Here is a 22,628-nt window from a genome sequence, read left to right as displayed (position 1 = left end):
ATGATAATTAATTGGAAAGTATGTGGTTGTTCAAGTAGATTTATGCACCCTCGATACACCAGGGTGCGGGAAACTGAACGAAGGATGAAAACTATAATCTCTAACATATAAATGAACATATGCGCATACGTATAGTTTGATTCAAGAAGGTAAAATAATGGTTTTGTAAGATATCTAGGAGTTTTGAACAATAATTTAGAGTGACTTGATGTCATTAAACATTTCAAAACTAATACTTTTGTTATCAAAGTATTTTAAGATAGAAAACCATTTCATGTGACACCTTTTGAAATATGTGAAATCTACTGAGTGAAAACACAGTTATAAAATACATAAGATTGATTTAATAACATATTGTTTTCTACTTGTATTCCCCCCCCCCCCATTAAAGCATTTAAAATCATTTAAAACATTGATTAAGGGGTATGAACTCACCTGTAGTTGGTGATTGGGATGAACTAAACGGTATACGATTGCTAGGTGTCAAGCGAGGACTTGTACACACACTACGATCCTAATGAACATATAATCACACATATATGCACTCAGTTAGTCTTAAGTTACTAATTGATAAAGCTAAGACATCCTATACATAATAAACACTTTATATAAGTGTTTTAATCCCTAAGGATTGCATCTAAGCTATTGTGGGACAAGGTATTTGTGTTTAGGGTTCCAAAGGATCCTATATGAGTTTACTCCTCATATACTAACACACATGGAGTTTACGGTTGTAAAATCTTGAGTTTACGGCCGTAAACTCCCAACCATGGGGTATTTATGTGTTTTGAAGTCCCAAATGCTATCTAGAATTATTCTAACTTGGTGGTTCCATCCTTGAAGGGGTTTAAGGTCTAGAAACACTCCATTTAGGAGTTTATGGCCCCAAGGCCATTCCCCTTGGAGTTTACGGCCGTAAACTCCCTTGGGGTGTTGTTTTTGTTGTTTTCAAGCCTCATGCATTTGAAGGATAGGTTCTAGTCAATTGTTTAAAGCTAATGAGGACCCAAGGCCGTAAACTCACTTCAAGAGGTGATTTTGATGCTTTCAAGTCTCTTGCACATGTGGTATTGGTTCTAGGCTTTTATTCCAAGCATATGAAGGCATTAGGCACACTTTGGTGCCATCCTTTCATGTTTACGGCCCAAGAGCAAAGCCTTGGCCGTAAACTCACTTTGGTAAGTGATTTTGATGTGCTTTGGTCCTTCAATTAAGTGGGAAACAATTTCATGTAAAGGTCTAGGGCTTTAGGTGTCTTAAAAACCCCCTTTGGTCCATTTCTATGGAGTTTACGGCCTAAGATACACTTGGGCTGTAAACTCTCATTTGTTTGTGTTCTTTGATGTGCTTAAGGCCTTAGATTTAATGGGTACTAGTCTTGATAAAAGCCTTAAAGCTTTAGTGGCCTTAAAACACCATTTTGAGGTTGAAAAGGGAGTTTACGGCCTATGCAACTCTTGGGCCGTGAACTCCCAAACTTGGGTGATTTATGGATGTTTTCTTGTCCCTAACACACATACATAAAAGTCTAAAGCAGTTGTATAACACAAAGGCCGGTTTTGGCTTTGTTTCGGGAGTTTACCGCCCAAGAACACCTTGGGGAGTAAACTCCTAGATCTAATGATTTAGCCATCTAAATCATGTTATAAGCACATAATAAGCATTCTAACACTACTAGAAAGAGTTACTCACATTTTGGTATAAAAACCCGAAGATCCATAAGAGAGAAAATGGCTTTTCTCTAGTTGGAAATGTGAATAATGAATAAATTTGGTTCAAAAATCTATTTATAGTCCTGAGATATTTTTGGCAGAAAATATTTTTATTCGAGAAATGATCTCTAATATAATAGAGTGTTGGAATAACGGTGTTGCACAAAACCCTAGTGCACCCACTCTCCTGATATTTCCTGAAGTGTAAACCCTGAAGTACTCAAACTTACGCGAGAAGTCTGAAAATTAACTGTGACCGCTATAGCTTCTATTGAAGTGATATAGTTTGTACAGAATGGAAATTTCGGGTTGTCACATATAACCTCAAATGCGCCTCACCAACTGCCTAAATCTCATGTGTGAAGCCCTTAGCGGCCATTGATTCTAAGAGAGAGTGCTTGAGCTAATATCAAGTGTTTTTGGTGAATCTTTTGGAAGGAAAGGAGTGAGCAACAAGCAAGGAATGAGAAGAGGCTGTGGGATCTAGCATTTCTTCATGTGGAGTTTCTGTAGAAGGTATAAAGCCTACACCTTTCTCATCTTATTAGTTGGATATGATGACTATGGAAGTTAAGGCTTTTTTCTAACTTTTTTTGGGACAATAAGTGCATGGAGTCTATTAGGAGGCCTAGACTTCAAATCTGGACCTTGTGAGGTCTAGAGAGTCCAAAGATTATAGCTTTATTCAACCATATAAGAGTTATTGTGGTTAAACATCCTTTTTAGAGCTATGTTGCATTTAGAGCAACATATGTCATGCATGGACATAAAGCTCGTGACGTTATGTGATAACCGAGCCCTGAGAACGTAGATCTAAAGTTTGGGAAGGTTTTCTACCTTGAAATACTCTGAATGAGAAACGAGTCTGAATGGACTCGCCGAGTCGATGAGCCGATTCGACGAGTCGATTAGGGTTTGTCCCGATGAGCTTGATCATGCGAAAACTCGGCAAGTTAGGGGTCAACGCGACGAGCTAATCCGGACCTTCACGAGAGTTTTGAGGAAACGAGTGGACTCAATGAGTCACATAGGTGCACTCGACGAGTCGGGTCAAACATGAGTAATGGAAACCATGGATTGTTGACTCGAGTTGACTTCTGTTAACTTTAGGCTTTGGTCAAACATGAGTAATGGAGACCATGGAGGGGTAAAATGGTCTTTTACCCATTTCAAGAGTTAGAAAGAGGAAGAATAACCTTTGGTTTACTTAGAGTCGAGAATCGAGTATTTATTGAGATAGTTACCCTATGTGTTAGGCGGTGGCTAGTTCGAGATTCGATTGCAAGGATGATTGCTTGCTGTCAAGGTGAGTCTTCTCACTATACTTACCATGAGTGGTATCTTTGTGTGACGGAGATGTCTTATGTGTTTATATTGAGTACTGAGATATCCTGCATTATGTCTATGTGATTTATGTTGTGTATTATTTTGTGCTTACTGAGTTAGGACCGGAGGGCCCACCCGAGTTATGGGACCAGAGGGTCCCACTGAGACACATTGACTGGAAGGTCTTACTGTGTTATGGCCTCGGGTGGCTAATGAGCAGTGTATGGTATTTTGGGGAACTCACTAAGCTTTCATGCTGACCGTGTTATGTGTTTTGGGGTTTTCTCAGGATCGTGGGATGGCACCGACTTGATTGTACACACCAGTGAAAGAGTTATGTTTTTGAGGATCCTGGATTTTAATCAAACAATTATGGAGTCGTGAGTTGTAAATTAAATAAATGAGATTTTTGTGAAATGTGTTATGAGAATTATGTGATTTTAAATGAAAATTTTGTTTGAAAATTTTCAGTGTTACAAGTTGGTATCAGAGCCTTGGTTTGAGGGATTCGGATACACCTTCCATTATGTCTGGACTCAAACTGGGGATTTGAGAAAAAATTTCAAAAGAAATTATTTTTAAAAACAAGAAAGAGTTTCTAAGAGAAAATGAGAAGGAGCAGTGTGTACAATCAGCTAGAGCCTGAACGGTGATTTCCCAAAAATACCCTTACTTATTTGTGTTATGAGTTAGTATTGAGATATTAGTGATGCATGCTAGGAGATAGGCTAGGTATTTCATACTTTAGGGCTAGAGTTGCCTGATTTGTGATTCCTTAGCCTAGGAATTTTTCTATCTGTGATGCGCTTTGAGTATGTGCGGAGTAACAATATTTAGTAGGAATATTTCAGAGATAGAGCTTTGAGTAGAGGAGTAATCTAGGAGAGATACGTAGATGAGAAGTGGAGGAGCCTACTGAGAGAGTAGTTAGATACCCGTGTGGGGTAGAGTTGCTTGAGTTCAGTGACACCTTTAGAGTGTGAGTAGAGCAAATAGAGTTGTAACCTATAGTGGTTTTACGTGCTGGTGGAGACTATTTGATCCCTGAATGTTGCTTGCTTCATGCTTTGTGGAACTCTCGATGATGGGAGTCAGCTACTAAGTGAATATGACGATATTCAAGAGGTAGGTGGTTGGCATCGTAAGGAGATCTTCAATAGCTGATGGAAGAGATGTGTGAGAACCTAGGAATAGCCTAAGGGGTGGCCTTAGTTAGATGAGTACACTAATAGAGGAGAGTACTTGATGGGGAGCGACTAGGTTTAACGGGATTGGTGATCGAGAAGGTTGAGCAGCTACTTAGGAAATCTAGGATGATCCGTGTGGAAAGTATGGGTAGATGTGGCAGGTAGTATGGGCCCGTACTACTGAAAGCAGAGGACCTGTACTCGAAACAAGGAGAATTCAAGAGGTTCTAAGTAGCAAATTGAGAGGAGATAACATGGTTTGGGTACCATGATTCATAGCAGATTGAGAGGAGATAACATGGTTCGTGTAGCATGATTCGTAGCAGATTAAGAGGAGATAACAAGTTTTAGGTACCATGATTCGTAGCAGATTGAGAGGAGATAACATGGTTTGAGTACCATGATTTGTAGCAGATCGAGAGGTGATCACATGGTTCGAGTACCATGATTCATGGCGGTTAGTGGTTATGGTTTTACCAGTTATTCCGTTGTATTTGATTAGACTGAGATCATATATGATAGAGTTTGGGGCCCGAGGGCCTTGTCGAACGAGTTTCAATGGAGCATACCTTGACAAGAAAATCGAGTTAGTTTCTGAGAGATTTTTGGTGAGACTCCAGTTGGAGTCACAAGACTTAGAGATGCATAGAGATGATGCTTATTGGTGGATCATGGTCTGAGTTGAGCAATCGAATAGGTGGATGAGACGTCACCTTCTATGACAAGAGTTGCGTTGTCCCCGTTTCTAGGAGAAGCGAAGGAGATAACGAGTTCTTGGTTTCAGAGTTTGGAGGTAAACCCCATGGGGTAGCATAGGGATGCAACCTTTTCGCCAGAGTATTTGGGTAGTATGTTTGCTGCGAGGTATTTTCATACCATGAGAGGTCATTAGTAGGACTAAGATGGAAGAGAACAAGGAGGTGCCTTATTGAGGGAGGCATACTTTTATCAGCAGTTCCAGGTGATCAAGAGGAGCATATCGGGACCGTGGCCATCGTTGTCTATGTTGTGTATCGACTGTGTGAGTGAGGTCTCTTGCTTTTATGATGATTCCCGCGGTGGGAGGCTGGTCGAGGAATCAGTGACGAGGTGCGTGATAGTGTATTAATTTGTGATTGAGATTCAGGTCTATTCAAAACAGTTGGGGTATCCGACGGTGTGTCGGTCTGAGGCTTCGAGAGGAATAGAGGCAGTCACGTTGGGAAGATTCTGAGATTTTTGTCTGAGTTGCGGGATATTTGGAGTTGGTTGGTTTCCATTGGGAAGATCATTGAATGATTACATGGTACGTTCCTAGAGTCAAGTGTGATGTACCGGGTAAAACAGTCTGGAGTAGATTGTTGGTATGCCAATTGGTGATGGTTCGAATCCTAAGTGGGGGAGAACTGGGTATTCTATTGGGAGGATCAGCGATTCGTTCAAGTGCGGGTAGAGAACTAGTTATGGAGATCTGCGGTGTGGACACATGAGACTTAGGCTATTGGTGGATGAGGTGAGGTGGAAGGCGGGAAGATGTATGATTGTGTGTTTAAGAAAGGATGAGTGAATCCATGGCAGGTGGCTGTTGGTCAGAGAATTTATTGTGGCCAGGGATTTTTCGGGTTTACAAATGTTGAGTTCGAGGCGGTTGGATCGCTGAGTTCAGGGTACACTAGCTGAGATTTGCAGGTATAGGCATAGATTGTGATCTATACTCCAGGAGGGGAATCAATTGATTTGTCAACCAATTTTAGAGTTGGTATGAGTAGTTTCGTATGGGTGGGGATCAATAGAGGATGGGACTTCGGATTTTAGCAACGTGTTTTCAGTCATTGACGATTCCTCCGTGTTTCAATTTGTGAGATGGGAGTATTTGGAGGTTTTGAGCTGTGTAAGTGGAAGATCAGTGGTTGAGGCAAGACATCATGAGATGTTGTGAGGGTGTACCGAGGTACCCGAGTATGATGTCCTAATTTATAGTAATGTTGAGACTCGAATGTGAGATGGCAAGTGGAGTACCGAGAGATTTGTTTTCCAAGGGAAACCCATCGGTTAAGTGTTGACGGAGTGAGACTGTCTAAGGGTGTATATGTGCTGAGAAAAGTGTTGTACCTTCGAGAATTTACATCAGGGAGTGGTGGTGCATAAGCTAGGTGGGTGTAAGCACCTATCTAGGTTGAGCTGTAGAGTAGGGATGAGAATTTGGCCCGAAAACCCGAACCAAACCGAAAACCGAATCGAACCGAACCGAATTAGACCCGAATAAGCAATTCGATTTGGTTTTTGGGTAATTAAATAATTCTTATTCGGTTTTTGGGTTATTCGGTCCGGGTTACCCGAATAAGGGCTTATTCGGTCCAAATGGACCGAATCGAATATGAAAAGTCATATTTTTTTTCCACTTGCACGATTGCTTATTCGGTCTTGTGTTCTATCAATCATTACCCAAAATACCCACGTAATGTTTAATGTTTAACTTATATACTTATAGATAGTTTTTTAGGTGATTTGGATGTTTAATGTTTAGTATTTAATATGTTGCTTAATAACTATATCTTAAGATTGTGGTGGTTGGATTTTACATTTTATATATCAAGAATAGTTAATCCGTGTTATTCGTGTTTATCATAAGCTACAAAATTCACACAAAATACAATATTTATAATCACATTGTAAATGTTATTTGGGTTATTCGGGTTATCCAGCCCCTTAATCATCTTGTACATGTTATTTGGGTTATTCGGGTCGGAACCGAACCGAACCGAATAATACCCGAACCGAACCGAACCGAACCTGTATTGCTTATTTGGTTCGGTTTTCGGTTCATACAATTACCCTTATTCGGTTTTCGGTTTATTCGGGTTCGGTTCGGTTCTGACCCGAATAACATCCTTACTGTAGAGTATGATTTGGTGAACTCAGTGTAATGATGTCTTGATGATGAGATTATGGCATGATAAGAGAGCGAGTGGATCTGGGTAAGAATAATCGATTGGGATTATCAGGAGAAACGATGGAGTGAGCCCATGGTGAGTCAGTGAACGAGAGAGTGTTGTAAGACTACGAGGAGTGGTAATATTCATGAGTCGGTAGGAAAGGGTATCGTGGTACTACGGGGAGCCGTAGTATTCGCTAGTCATCAGGAGAGTGTCGTGATACTACAGGGAGCTGTAGTACTCACTAGTCAGCGAGAGAGTGTCGTGATACTGCGGGGAGCTGTAGTATTCACTAGTTAGCGGGAGAGTGTTGTGATACTACAGGGAGCCATAGTACTTACTGGTTAGTAAGGGGGTGTCGTAAGCCTACGGGGGTAACCGTAGCACTCAGTAGTTGATAAGAGTGAATAATGTTTTGCGAGGAGCTGTAATATTCACTAGTCAGACTATGACGCAAAGGAGTTCTTAGGCTTGGGTAGCCTTACCACCTGAGTCTTCTGGAACCTGGTTGCCGGACCAGGGGTGAGAATGGGGTCTCCGTGTCGGATGAGGATTGTTGTATCCCGGGTTGAGGAAGGATTACCGTAATCGTAAGGAATTAGAGAGATGGTGTGTGACTACACCTTTCCCATCTTATTAGTTGGATCTCATGACTATGGAAGTTAGGGCTTTTTTCTACCTTTTGTTGGGACAATAAGTGCATGGAGTCTATTAGGAGGCCTTGTGACAACATAAATTTTCAAAACAAATTTTCTTTTTAAAACATACTTCCATTCATAAAATATCACAAAAATCCATTGTATCACATGATGTCAAAGTAAAAAAAATCCCAAGATCTCAAATACATAAATTCTCCCAGTGTGTACGGATCATGCCGGCACCTTCCCATAGTTTTTGCTAGTACCTAAAACACATAACACACAACACTATAAGCATAAATGCTTAGTGAGTTCCCCAAAATACCATAAACAACACATATTAGCCACTAGAGGCTATAAATCTATGGACCCTCTGATCCAAACTTTGTGGACCTTCCGGTCCTAACTCTGTACACTCTGGAACACACACAACATAAATCACATAGAAATAATGTAGTGCATCACAATCACATAAATAGCATACAAGATACTCTGTCACATAACTCTAATTACCACTTTAGGTAAAGTATAGTGAGAAGACTTACCTTGGGTAACTCGATAACTCTCGAACTCGAAAATACTGATCTAGCCTCCGCCTAATCACATAAAATAATTACTCTAATCAATACGACTCTGAGAGGCTAGGCAATTCCCTCTCTAAGTTCTCTCAAAAGGGTAAAAGATCATTTTACACCTGCAATGGCTCAAAAGTTCAAACATTGACTAGACCCTAAAGGTCAACAAAAGTCAACTCTAGTGAACGGTCAAACTTTGACCAGACTCATCGAGTGCACATGGATGACTCGGCGAGTCCACGAGGGTCCTCTGAGTCCTTCTAAGCCTCACTTGGCACGTCGAGTCATCCTCCACTCGACGAGTTACTTCTGTCACGAAACGCAGGGTAACCCCGAATCGACTCGTTGAGTCCTCTTATGAACTCGACGAGTTGCTTCCATGGCAACACTCAAATAACCTTCTGAGGTCAAATCTGCTTCTCTATCCCGTAGATCTGACCTTCCCATACCCAATAATCACGTAAAGGTTCGACCTTTACGTTCATGCAACACACATAGGGCTCCTTTTGATGAATTCACTTCTAAAATGGCAACCTAAGTTCTTTTCTTCCATAGAACAACATAAAGCAAGAAGGATAAGGCTCTCTGGACTCTAAAGGTCCAGATCTAGAGTCTAACACTCAAAGGGACAACATAATCTTCAATTCAAGCCAATAAAAGGGTATAGAAAACCCTAGATTCAAGGATCTTAAGCTAAACAGGAGAAGGGGTCGAATTACTACCTCAACAATGGAGATCCAAGCTTGAAAACCATGGAATAGCAACCCCCTTGACCTTCTCTTGCTGGAAACACCTTCTTCTTGCAAAACAACACCAACAATGGATCAAAATAGTTTTCTCTCACACACAACTCGCTCAAGCTCTCTAGGGTTTCTCTCTGGACTGGTAGCCGCAAATGAGGGCTATAAGGATCCTTAAATAGGGAACAAGCCCAAAGATTTAGGATTTTTGCCGCCAGCACGGACTCGTCGAGTCACCTTGCCGACTCGTCGAGTGCATTCATTAATCCAGTCAGCGAATCACGATCCTACTCGACGAGTCTAGGTGTCAAATCGTCGAGTCCCTCTCTTTAACTCAAAATAAATGATTAAAATAGAATACCTGGGAATCCGGATGTTACAGGCCTAGAATTCAGATCTAGACCTTGTGAGGTCTAGAGAGTCAAAAGATTATAGCTTTATTCAACCATATAAGAGTTATTGTGGTTAAACATCCTTGTTAGAGTTATATTGGCATTTAGAGCAACATATGCCATGCATGGACGTAAAGCTCGTGACTTTATGTGATAATTAAGCCCTGAGAATGTAGATCTAAATTTTGAGAAGGTTTTCTGCCTTGAAATCGTCTGAATGAGAAACGAGTCCAAATGGACTCGCCGAGTCGATGAGCCGACTCGACGAGTCGGTTAAGGTTTGTCCCGATGAGCTTAATCATGCGAAAACTCGACGAGTTGGGGGTCAACTCAATGAGCTAAGATGGACATTCACGAGACTTCTAAGGAAACGAGTGGACTCGACGAGTCATATAGGTGCACTCGGCGAGTTGGGTCAAACATGGACTGTTGACTCGAGTTGACTTCTGTTGACTTTAGGGTTTGGTCAAACATGAGTAATGGAGACCATGGAGGGGTAAAATGGTCTTTTACCCAGTTCAAGAGTCAGAAAGAGGAATAATAACCTTTGGTTTACTTAGAGTCGAGAATGGAGTATTTATTGAGATAGTTACCCTATGTGTTAGGCGTTAGCTAGTTCGAGATTCGAGTGCGAGGAAGATTGCTTGCTGTCAAGGTGAGTCTTCTCACTATACTTACCATGAGTGGTATCTTTGTGTGATGGAGATGTCTTATGTGTTTGTATTGAGTACTGAGATATCCTGCTTTATGTCTATATATTTATGTTGTGTATTATTCTGTGCTTACTGAGTTAGGACCGGAGGGTCCACCCGATTTATGGGACCGGAGGGTCCCACTGAGACACATTGACCGGAGGGTCTTACTTTGTTATGGCCTCGAGTGGCAAATGAGCTGTGTATAGTATTTTGGGGAACTCACTAAGCTTCGTGCTTACCGTGTTATGTGTTATGTGTTTTTCTCAGGATCGCGGGAAGGCACCGGCTTGATTGTACACACCAGTGAAAGAGTTATGTTTTTGAGGATCCTGGATTTTAATCAAACAATTATGGAGTCGCGAGTTGTAAATTAAATAAATGAGATTTTTTTGAAATGTATTATGAGAATTATGTGATTTTAAAGGAAAATTTTGTTTGAAAATTTTTGGCATTACAAGGAGAAGTAGCTCTTTTCAGAAATTAAATATTATTTTTGGGACAAGCCTTATCTTTTTAGGAGTTGTGCAGATGGGATCATAAGAAAATGCGTTTTTGGCAAGGAAATCCAAGACATAATAGAGCATTGCCACAATGGACCGGCAAGAGGACGTCATGGGGTAAAAGTCATTGCTAAGAAGGTGTTTGATGCGGGGTTTTATTGGCCTACAATCTTCAAGGATGATGCCACTGATGTGAGAGAGTGCGATGCTTGCCAAAGAACGGGTAATATTTTTGCAAGAAATGAAATGCCTCAAAGGAACATCCAAGTGTATGAAATATTTGATGTGTGGGGTGTGGATTTCATGGGACCATTTCCTTCATCTAAAGGTAATAAATACATACTTGTGGCAGTGGATTATGTGTCAAAATGGGTAGAAGTGCAAGCATTACTAACCAATGATGCAAGGGTTGTGGTGAGGTTTCTAAAAAAATTATTTTCTAGATTTGGAGTACCTAAGGAATTAATAAGTGATAGGGGAACTCACTTTGTTAATGATCAACTAGCAAAAGTTTTGGAAAAATATGGTGTACGCCATAGATTTTCAACACCATACCATCCACAAACAAATGGGAAAACCGAGATTACTAATCGTGCACTTAAGAAGATTCTGGAGAGATCAGTGGGTAGCAATAGGAAAGATTGGGCTGAAAAATTGGATGATGCACTTTGGGCATTCCGAACAACATTCAAGACACCCATTGGAACCATACCCTATAGATTAGTCTATGGTAAGAATTGTCATTTACCCGTGGAGCTTAAACATAAAGCTTATTGGGATTTGAAAACATGCAACGTTGAGCCAAGTGAGTTGCGTGCCAATCGAATTTTTCCAATGAATGCTTTGGAAGAAATGAGGAATGAGTCTTACACTAACTCGTTGATTTATAAAGACAAGAGAAAAAGATGGCATGATGAAAGGTTGAAGGGTAATAAGGACTTTGAAGCTAATCAAAAGGTTCTCTTGTACAACTCAAGACTCAAGTTATTTCCGGGAAAATTCCGCACTCGTTGGACCGGGCCTTTTACAATCAAGCATGTTTATCTATATGGGGTGATTGAATTGTGGAGCAAGGATGGGTCAAGCTTTAAAATGAATGGGCATAGAGTTAAGAGATATGAAGATGGCATGCCAACCGAAGAAGGACTATAAGAAGGGTTGGATTTGGAGAAAGTCGCTGCAAAGTAGAGCGGGAAGGAGTCCAGCTAAAAACTCCTCAAAAACAGAAGCACTTACGGGAGACAACCCATTGTTTGAGTTTGCTTTCTTTTACCCTTTCATTTTTGTTTTTATTTCTTGTCTTCGTTGGTGTGTTGTATTAGGATTTTTGAATCTAAATCTTCTTTTTAGCTTAAATTGATTGATTGAGGACAAGCAAAGTTTGAGTGTGGGGTGTGGTGGAATCAATTTCAAGAAAGCAAAATTTTTTCCAAAATTTTTCGTACAGAGTCAACAACTCGCCGAGTCCCAAACCTAACTCGACGAGTCCGTTTGAAAATCCCCGGTATTTTACAAAAACTCGTTTCTACTCGACGAGTTGGGACCCCCGGACTCGACGAGTAGAATTTTATTACCGAAACAAATATAATTTTTAAACTCTGTAAATTAGAGTTTTAACCCTAAAGGTAACCTTTCGTTCATTCCAGCTGCCACACATTCGACGAGCAACTCTCTCTCAAGCAACCATATACCATTTTCATGATTTCTTCTAAATTCTTGCATAAAGGTTAGTGCTTTAACTCAATATTCTGTTAAAGGTTCAATATTTGGTGGTTTAATGGCTAAAATGTGTTGAAAGCCTGAATTTTGATTTTGACATGAACAGTAGGATTTCGATTCGGGCTAATTTAGAGTGTTTAGACTAACTTTTTTTGTGAATTAATACTTGGTTTACCGCCGTGAACAAACCCCTGAAATCAATTTGAGTATAATATATTGGATATTGTTCGAATCAGTAGAACATACTCGGCCTGTTCATCGGACTCGTCGAGTCAGTATATGAACTCGACAAGTCCATGTAGTTATTTTCCAGATTTTTATTTTAATATCTTCTTTGGTTTGTGGTATTTTTCCTTGTGTTTGATTTTGCAGAAAATGTTCAGAAGAGGCTAGATTTCTCGAGGGAGCCAAGGGGACTTCCCTTAGTTTAATTTCCCAGATATTGGACCCAAGTCAAATTTGATTAGGTGGAGGAAAAGGCTTGAAACACTCAAGTACAAGGATATCTATGTCTCAAATGAGATAAGTTGGGATTAGCTGGGACAAGTAGGTTTGGAGGAGGCGTTACATCCATATTTGACTAAGGGTTTTGTACAAGATGGAGTTTCAGTAACTTGTGATGCTTGGATGAGGCTATTCCGAATTCAGGAACCAGTTTATCAAGATCTTTGCTTGGAGTTCTTTTCCATGGTAATCTTCCAATGGGGAGATGATTTTTACAATGAAAACGCCTTGAATTTTTGTCTTGGTGGTGAGTATCAAGGATGCAGCATGGCGGAGTTTAGTTGGAGGATGGGCATTTATGATGAATCTGTGGTTATGACTGAAGCCTTTGGGATTTTCATGGAGAGTTGTCACAAAGTGTTCCCGGATGGAACAAATGGTTAAAATTGGTGGACCACAATTGCAAACAAGGCATATATTCCATCCACGGCCCAAGAGGGTAGCATATGGTCCCCGATTCACCGGTTGATTCACCGGCTCATTGCAAACACCATAAACATGCGTAAGGATGACGACAAGGTTCCAAGCCTTGATGTATTTTATTTGTGGTGTATTATCATGCCAAATACCTTTTTCAATATCCCATACTGTTTGGCAAAGTATTTGGGTGAAGGGGTAGTGAAGGAGAGGAAGACTTCAAAATTTTGTAGGGGAATGTTTGTTACAAAATTAGCAAGGTCATTTGGGGTCTTGGAAAGGGGGGTCGGGAATATGTTGACCATGTTACCAACACCTTCGTTCAATCCTATTCTTTATAGGAGGGCGAGGATTGTTGAGGACTATGGTGGTGATTATGCTCTCCCGGATGATGATGAGGTAGTGGCACCCGACCAACCGGGAAGAAGGGTGAGGCCGAGACGAGAGCATGTGCATGAAGACCCTCCCGTGATTCCGGTGGATGATGAGTTTCCAATGGATTGGTATAGTGTGGAATCGAGGAAATATCAAGATGACTTGGGGCGTAGTATGAACTACAACCATATGCCACTCCCCCACTTCATGAGCCATTTGAACATACCACGAATGGATGGCCCCGACTACCTGTATGTTAGAAGTTGGGAGGAACGGGTGAATGTAAAAAGAAGTGGGGTGGGTGGAAGTGGTTATGGAGGGGTCGAGGAAGAAGATGAAGATTAACTATCCTTTTTAATTTTTATTTATGTGGTTTGTTTAAGACAATGTTTATTTGGTTTGGTGTGTTTTTTATTTGCTTGGTTGATGATTTGAACAAATAGTAATTAGGATTTTTATTTTGTTTTCGTTTTCTATTACTTGTGTGTTTTTTTTTTATCTTTTCAGCATTATGTTGAGGGATTGAGTACGTAAATAGAGCGTAAGGGAATAATGAGAGAAGTCGAGTATAGACGATAAGATAGGAGTTTTGAGTCCGGTATTGAGTCCGATAATTAGAGCGGTTAAAGAGTGTATTTTACTGAAGAAAAACAAGGGGGAATATTGCTTTAATACTCTCGTTAAACACCAGAAACGGAACTGAAGCAGAAGGAGTTTTTGTCCATACAACGATAACTGGTCAAGTCCATATCCTGAACTCGACGAGTCCAAGTGAAAAAACGCAAGCGATTCCCCACATGAACTCGCCGATTTGCCATTATCTTACCTTCAAGTTGATGATTTGATTACATTTGATGTGGGCAATTGGCTGTACTTTTGAAGGTTATTTTCCGAGCATTTCCAAGAGCTTTTCCTAAATATTTGGAGTTGTACCACACAACTACACAAGATTTGACACCCAACGCATGGATGAGTTATTCCCGTGCCTAAAAGTCAATTGAAGATGGAGCTTTAAATGAAGAATATCAACCTCGCAACTACTATCCGAGGGGAGTTTGTTCCAATTCTCTATTTACTTTATTATTCTTTATCATGCATAATATGCAATGGGCACATTTCATAAGTTAAGTGTGGGGTAGGGGGTTGGTTATATTAGTTAATTTTGATTTTTAGTTAATTTTAAAAAAAAATGCATAAAATTGCTAGGACTTAACTTAGAAAATCTTAATAAAGCAATTAAGATTCATGCTAGTATTGTGTTTGATGATTTTATGAGGACCCAAATGTTTAGTTAAGCTTATATACGTTATAATGCATTTGTGGCCCCCTTTATTCTAGTGAAATCATGGGACAAAAACACAACTTCGCTTAGTTTGAGGGATGCAATATGTTTAGCATCGTGTACCAAAATGTATCCAGGAAAACTTAAGTAGTCATTGCACATGAGACTAATGACTTTAACCAATAAATGATGAAGTTAAATCCCCTTGCGTAAGCATATACTTTTTCTAGGTTTTCAGTTTTGAGAGAAAAAAAAAAGTGAGTATGTTAAAAAATCAGAAAAAATTGAAAAAAAAAGTGATGCAATGATTGAAAGAAAGAATCTACAAAGCTTTGAAGACAAAGAAGAAATATCAAGAAGAAAAGCTACAAATTATTGAAGATACAAAGTATCAAGTATTTCTATTGTAATTTTCTTTTCTAGGTTATTTTATCGTATGTGTGCTTGGGGGTTTAACCAAAAATGACTTGAGGTTAAGAAAGTTTCTACGGATGGATTCGGAGGGATGCATAAAATGAGCATTGTTCAAAAGAAGTGGGCGAGTGTTTATGAGGATTGAAGGTATTTAGGATTAGGGGGGGTATTTTTGAAAAACATTAGACATAAATGCAGGCGTTGCGGTCTTGGCATAATGGTTGGGTTTGATTGGGATTGTCTTATGTGATGCTACTGTGCTAAAATTCAGTTTTGCTTGGGGGCAAAAAAAGTCAAGTGTGGGGTATTTTTATATGTGCATATTTAGTCATATATTTCATATAATATCTTAATACTTTTTGGCTATTTTGTCTCAAATAATGAACAAAAGGTACTTAATTATGTTAAAATTATATTTTCAGCCTAAAGGACGTGCCCAAGTGAAAAAAGAAGCGGGACTAGCGATTGGAAGTTCGGGAATTAAAGTTTGAAGAAATAGAGCTTGAAATGTGAAGAACTCGGCGAGTTAGCCATCAACTCAACGAGTTGATTGGAATATTCTCAAACCATCCGTACCTTACCGTACACATATCTTAAGTAAAGAACTCGTCGATTCGGTCAAAGGACCTCGACGAGTTGCCCCTGTTTTCAAAAATATATATAAAGGACATTATTGCCCGAGACCCTAAGTTTTTCAGAAGATTTTTGGCGACTAATTGGTGATTAGAAGTATTCCTAGAGCTCTAGTTTTCGATAGTTTAACCTAGAGATTAATTTGGAGGAGATAAAAGGCAATACACATATTCTTTTATTAATCTTTTGCATAAATTATGTTGCTATCATTAGATTTCGTTTTTGAGATGTTAATTGTTGTAGATATGATCTAAAAACTCTTTACTTCTGTTTAGGCTAGATAAACTTGTTAATATGGTTTGATTTTAAGGTATGGATTAATTGATTTGGTGAGTTGTCTTGTTAAGCTTGTTAAAGACCCTTATGTGTTGATAATAATTATTTTCCTGTTAATTATCAAGTCTATTAAGTTGCATGAACATCTTCTTAATTGCTTATATCATATAATTTTGTGAACACAACATTGTATGCCTAGTATTAGTGAACATGAACCTATGATTAACTAGAAAATAAGTACATTAATGTGTAAGCATGTATGATGAACAACCATACATGAGTTGATTGAATTGCCAGATTTAATTAGCTAATATTACAAGTCTTACTTGATCCGATTCAAAATACTAGGAAACTTGTTAGTTTAACCAAATGGCCACTATTTGAATTAATTTGTTTGCTAAGGATTAGTAATAGTGAACATGAATCTAATCACATTAATCAGTAGCCAATGATAAATTAATCCATTGCACTTGTCATAAAATCAACCTTAGGAATAAGTGAGTCGAACATGAACATAAGTCTTTTTTATTATTGAATCTAGTTGCTTCCATTTTCCTTTAGCTGTTAATTGTCTTTGTTTGACTGTTAGTTAATTGCTTAAGTTTCTAGTCATGCAAAACTAGAGAAAACCCTTCTTTTTATTACTTGTTTTTATTTAGATAATTCTAGTAGTTAGTTTAATTGTTATTGTTCCCTGTGTTCGATAGCCTACTTGCTTGAACTATATTGTTAATCGATAGGTACACTGCCTTTCGTGTGTTTATTTGTGTTTGAAGTAGTAGGATTAAAACTAGGGCATTTTACACACATCAAGTGCATCACAATGGGTGTCCTACGTCGAGGGGTATCATGGATTGGTCAGAATGCGTGTGCATGATGAATTGTTGTCAGTTTCACGCTTCAAGAATATACGTGTGGTTCTTGTATCGAGAGCTTCTAGGTGAAGATCTTGTTGTATTTGGTCGTTCATACTGAGACAACGGAGATAGAGTTTAGAGGTTCTTGTGCTGCTCGGGTTGGATTTTGGTTGTAGGGTAAGTTATCTCGTTGGATCGATCATTATCATTAGTAAGGTAAGAGTTGTTGGGAGCTATCTGTTGGATTAGGTGTCTAAGCCCATAACTATATTTGGTATGTACTTGACCCGGTTGTATCATGGTCCTTTTGGGTTGCCTTCACCAGAGCAACTTGACTGGATGATTAAAAGATAATTCATATTGGTTAATTAATATTGGTCAAGAATTAATTAAGAAATTAATTTTGTGATCAAAGATATTAATTAAACCTAGGGGACTAGAACTGCAATTATAAGATAATTGAATTTTGGGTTGAGGATCCATTAGAATGGGGTGGAAGAAATCAAGGAGGGAAGCCCACCTTGAACTCGTCCAAGGCCTTATTCTGGAAGGTTCCTTTGGACTACTTAAGGCCTAAGCAATCCAATTAGGGTTTTGACGAAAACCCTAGCATCTCACCTATAAAAAGGACCCCAGGGTTTCACATTTTCGACTACACTGAGAACCCTAGAGATATAGAGCCAATTTTGGGCCTCCTACCCCTCTCTCAAAAGATCATCCAACTTGCCTTGGTGTTTGTGATCGATTAGAGGTGTTGCACTTGTGATACTAAAGCTCTCAAGGGTTGAAGATTCTTGCTACAATTGAAAGGTAATCATTTAAACTTGTTTTAGTTATTGATTTCGATTTTTGTATGCTAGTATTAGGGGTTACAAGCTTTGGATGATTTGCATGTACAATTATAGAAACCTAGATCCAAAGCTTTAGGGTTTGCATTTGCACCATAGGATTGATGTAATGCTCAAAACCCATCAGTGGTATCAGAGACTAGGCTGTTTTCTATTGTATTTGATGCCTTGTTTGATCATGTTTTCTGCCCTCTAACAGCTGAACTCGTCGAGTCACCAAATGAACTCAACGAGTCCAGTTAGAGACTCGGCGAGTCAGAGATTCAGAGAGCAGATCTTTCGGGATTTTGGCCTATTTTTATTGGGATAATTACCGAAAATATTTTTGATTAATAAAATCCAATTTTTATTAAAATGATATGATTATCCTTATCAAAATAGAAGATAATTGTCAATTAATTAGATAATTATTGTCTTATATGATAATCTTAATTATTTGAATTATTTGATTGAATTATCTTGCCATGAAATTGAATTAGGTTAAATTTAGATAATCACTAATTAAATCATTTGTAACTTGATTTAGAAAGTTTTGAAAAGTTTCAAAACTCGCCCTCAAGTTTTGGAATTTAAATTTTTGATTAAAAGTTTAATTTTGTAATACTTAAATTCTAAACCCTAGAATTTTACAAGTTTAAAATTCAACCCTTATACTATTATAAGATTAATAATATATATATATATATATATATATATATATATATATATATATATATATATATATAAGATAATGCTAGTCTTACCGTTAGTAGGCCTCATTCATGAAGTTGATCTATAATGGGGGTATAAGGTTGCTACCTATAAAATGACAGTTTAATGGGTGTCCATTCTCACCCACCGCTTCCTTGATTGGTGGGGGTCGTTAGCCGAACGGGTATGATAGGGCAACTAATTCCTCATTAAAAGTATAATGATTAATAAAGTTACTAAATGTTTGTATAAAAAATTCCCAATCTTAGTTACTTTAGAAAAAAATGTGAAATGATGTTATTCCAAGAAATTACACTTTACACCCTACCAAGTTGTTAGTGGAGCGTGCGTGGATAACCGACACACTAATATGGACTAGCAATGGTGGCAAATGGTGACTCGATGTTTATCATAGATCAATGGAGCGTGTGTGGTTAACCGACACATTGATTAGGTGGTAAATAACATCGAGGGTACCAAGTATATTTTCATGTTATTCACACATTGTTTGTGATCCTTTGTATCCCAGTCACAAACTTGAAGGGCATATCGACATTTAAACATGTCATTGAAAAGTTCAATGAATCTCAAAAGATCTAGGAGTTTCAATACATTTAAAACTTAATCTATTTTTTTCATGGTGAAAATTAGTGAATGGCCATTCACTTACCTTCAAATTATTTGCAGTTTGGATTACGACATCCCTCTTGTAAATTTAAAATAATATTAGTGATTCTTATCTAATCAAACTTTGTCTCTTTTCTATTTCAGATGTCTACTTCGAACAACAACAACGCTTCAGGCTCGACCCCTTCTGACTCATTCTCACTCATGAATTTGTGTGGGAGGGTGATTTTTGATGGGTCCAACTTCAATGATTGGATCCGCAATATCTGAATGGTCACCCGCTATGAGGAGAAGGAGTATGTTCTCGATAAGGAGCTGAAAGAGGTGAATGTTAACACTGCTACTCCCGAAGAGATCGTTGCCTACAAGGCTCACGAGCGAGATGCTACGAAAGTCCATTGCATCATGCTCGCGACCATGACCGCAGAACTCCAAAAGTCCTACGAGGACTAATACCCCTATGAGATGCATCAAGATTTGATGGATAGATACCATCAAAGCGCGAGGCAGGAAAGGTACGATATCATCACTTCAATGATCACTACCAAGATGAAGGATAGAGAGTCTATCATGGCCCACCTGCAGAAAATGCAGAGGTATGTGGACCACTTGTTGAAGTTAAATGTTAACTTCGATGAGGAGTTTCAGAGATATCATTTTACACTCCTTACCTCATTGTTACAACTAGTTCTGCATGGCCTACCATATGAACAAGGAGGAGGTCACTTTAAGCAAGCTTCAAGGCCTGCTAAGGACTGCTGAGAGTAGTCTGAAAGACAAATCGTTGCATCAAATCCTACTACCGCCTCCGTCTTGGCAATTGGGCAAGGGAATGGCAAGAAGAGGGAGGCTCCTTCTAAGAGCCACAAGGGAAAGTCCCATGATGTCACCTCTTCTAGTGGAACCAAGGCAGGTCCCGCTGCACCCTCCTCCAAACCGAAGGATGCAGAATGCTACTACTGCCACGAGAAAGGAAATTGGAAATGAAGCAGCCCGAAGTACTTGCAAAATATCAAGGATGGGAAGATAAAGCCATCCTTCGCATGTATTTATACTATTCATTCTAACAACTCATCGCATTCTATGTCTTGAGTCCTTGATACAGGATGTGGTTTTCACATTTGTTCTGATTTGTTGGGCCTAAGAAGAAGTAGGGATGTGGAGCATGGGAAGATAAACTTGATCATGGGGAATAGGAAAGCTTAGCATGTCACCAAGATTGGAGTTTACACTTTACTGCTTAGTAGTGGGTTAGGTTTAGATTTGAATAATTGTTGTTACTCATTAGAAATGACACGAAACATTATTTCTTTTCATGGTTTGTATAAACAATGTTTTAGATTTTTGTTTGATAATGAAAAAGGTTCTATTAATGCTTTCTTGAATGGATCTTTCTATTTTGAAGCATTACCTTGTAATGGTATATATGAAACTGTGATGGTTGTAGATAACTTAGGAAAGGATGTGTTCCGTATCGATTATTCCAATAGTTTGGACAAAGCATGCTCGTGGCATTGTCGTCTTGTACATGTCAACAAGAAACGCATAGCCCAACTCCAAAAGGATGGAGTGTTGGAGTCATTCGACCTTAGGGATGATGATGTGTACGAGTCTTGTTTACTTGGAAAGATGACCAAGTCACCCTTCACTCGCATCTGTGAAAAGGGTGAGGGTTTATTGGATCTCATACATACCGATGTATGTGGGCCCTTTAGATCCACTACAAGGGATGCAAGCCGCTTCTATGTGACTTTCACCGACGATTATAACAGATATGGGTATATCTACTTAATCAAGCACAATTCAAAAACCTTTTAAAAGTTCAAAGAGTTTAAGCAAGAAGTGGAGAATCAGTTGGGTAGGAAAATTAAGATGCTCTGATCCGCTCGAGGTGGTTAGTACCTTAGTCTTGAATTCCAAGCTTACCTCAAGGAATGCAGAATTTTTTCGCAATTGACGCCACCTAGGACACCACGGTTGAATGGCATAGCTGAGAGGCGCAATCAAACCTTATTAGATATGGTTCGTTCAATAAAGAATCGTGCTTCACTACCTATCTTATTTTGGGGGTTTTCCTTAGAGACTGTCGCCCATATTCTTAATCTAGTCCTGACTAAGACGGTTGCCAAAACACCTCACGAGATGTGGACAGGGAAAGCTCCATCGTTGGCACATATCAAGGTTTGGTGTTGCGAGGCTTTCGTAAGACGAGAGACTCAAGACAAGCTCGAACCTCGTAGTGAGCGATGTATTTTCATTGACTATCTGTAGAAATCCTTTGGATATCTCTTATATAGACCGAGTGACAATGTTGTCTTCGTTGCGAGGAGATGGGTTTTCTGAGAACGAGAACTCATAAGCCAAGAGGACAGTGGGAGGCAAATTGATCTTGAAGAGCTTCAAGAATCAAGCAATGAAGGATCCTCTAACACTGGCGTTCAACCCGAGGAGGAAACTCTTGTTGAACCGATTGATAAGTCCTTACCTTTTAGACGTTCCAGTAGAGTTAGTGTTCCACCTGTGTTATATGGTTTTCATATAACAAGTGAGGGTGATACGTTTATTAATGATAGTACACTAATAAATTTGGATGAACCTAACAGCTATAAGGAAACCATGGCAGGCCCGGAGTCTGCAAAGTGGAAAGAGGCTACGGACAGCGAGATTCAATCCATGTATGACAATCAAGTTTGGAACTTGGTTGACAATGTACCGGGTCGTAAGACGGTCGGGTGCAAATTGATCTTCAAGAAGAATACGACATGGATGGGAAAGTACACACTTATAAGGTGCAATAGGTTGTGAAGGGCTTTACTCAAACTCCCGGAGTTGACTATGATGAGACCTTCTCACCAGTTGCAAAGATAAAGTCTATAAGGGTTATGCTAGCCATATCTGCATTTCATGATTATGAAGTATGGCAAATGGATGTCAAAACCTCTTTCCTTAATGGAAAGTTAGCTGAAGATGTTTACATGAGTCATCCAAGGGGTTTTGTCGATGTGAAACACCCTAATAGAGTGTATAAGCTTGAGAAATCTATCTATGGATTGAAACAAGCGTCTTGCATATGGAATCTTTGTTTCCATGAGAAAGTTAGAGAGTTTGGTTTCTTGTGAAGCGAGGATGAGTCCTATGTATATGTCAAATCCAGTGGGACTATAGTTAGCTTTCTCTTTTTATATGTCGATGACATACTGCACATAGGAAACAACGTCCCAACACTGCAGGACGTTAAGTCCTAGCTTGGGCAGTGTTTCGCTATGAAGGACCTGATATTAGCTGCTTATATTCTTAGGATAAGGA

This window comes from Lactuca serriola, chromosome 5, assembly GCF_051521515.1.
Source record: "Lactuca serriola cultivar US96UC23 chromosome 5, Lser_US96UC23_V15, whole genome shotgun sequence".
Taxonomy (NCBI): Eukaryota; Viridiplantae; Streptophyta; class Magnoliopsida; order Asterales; family Asteraceae; genus Lactuca; species Lactuca serriola.
This window is presented reverse-complemented; position numbering follows the sequence as displayed.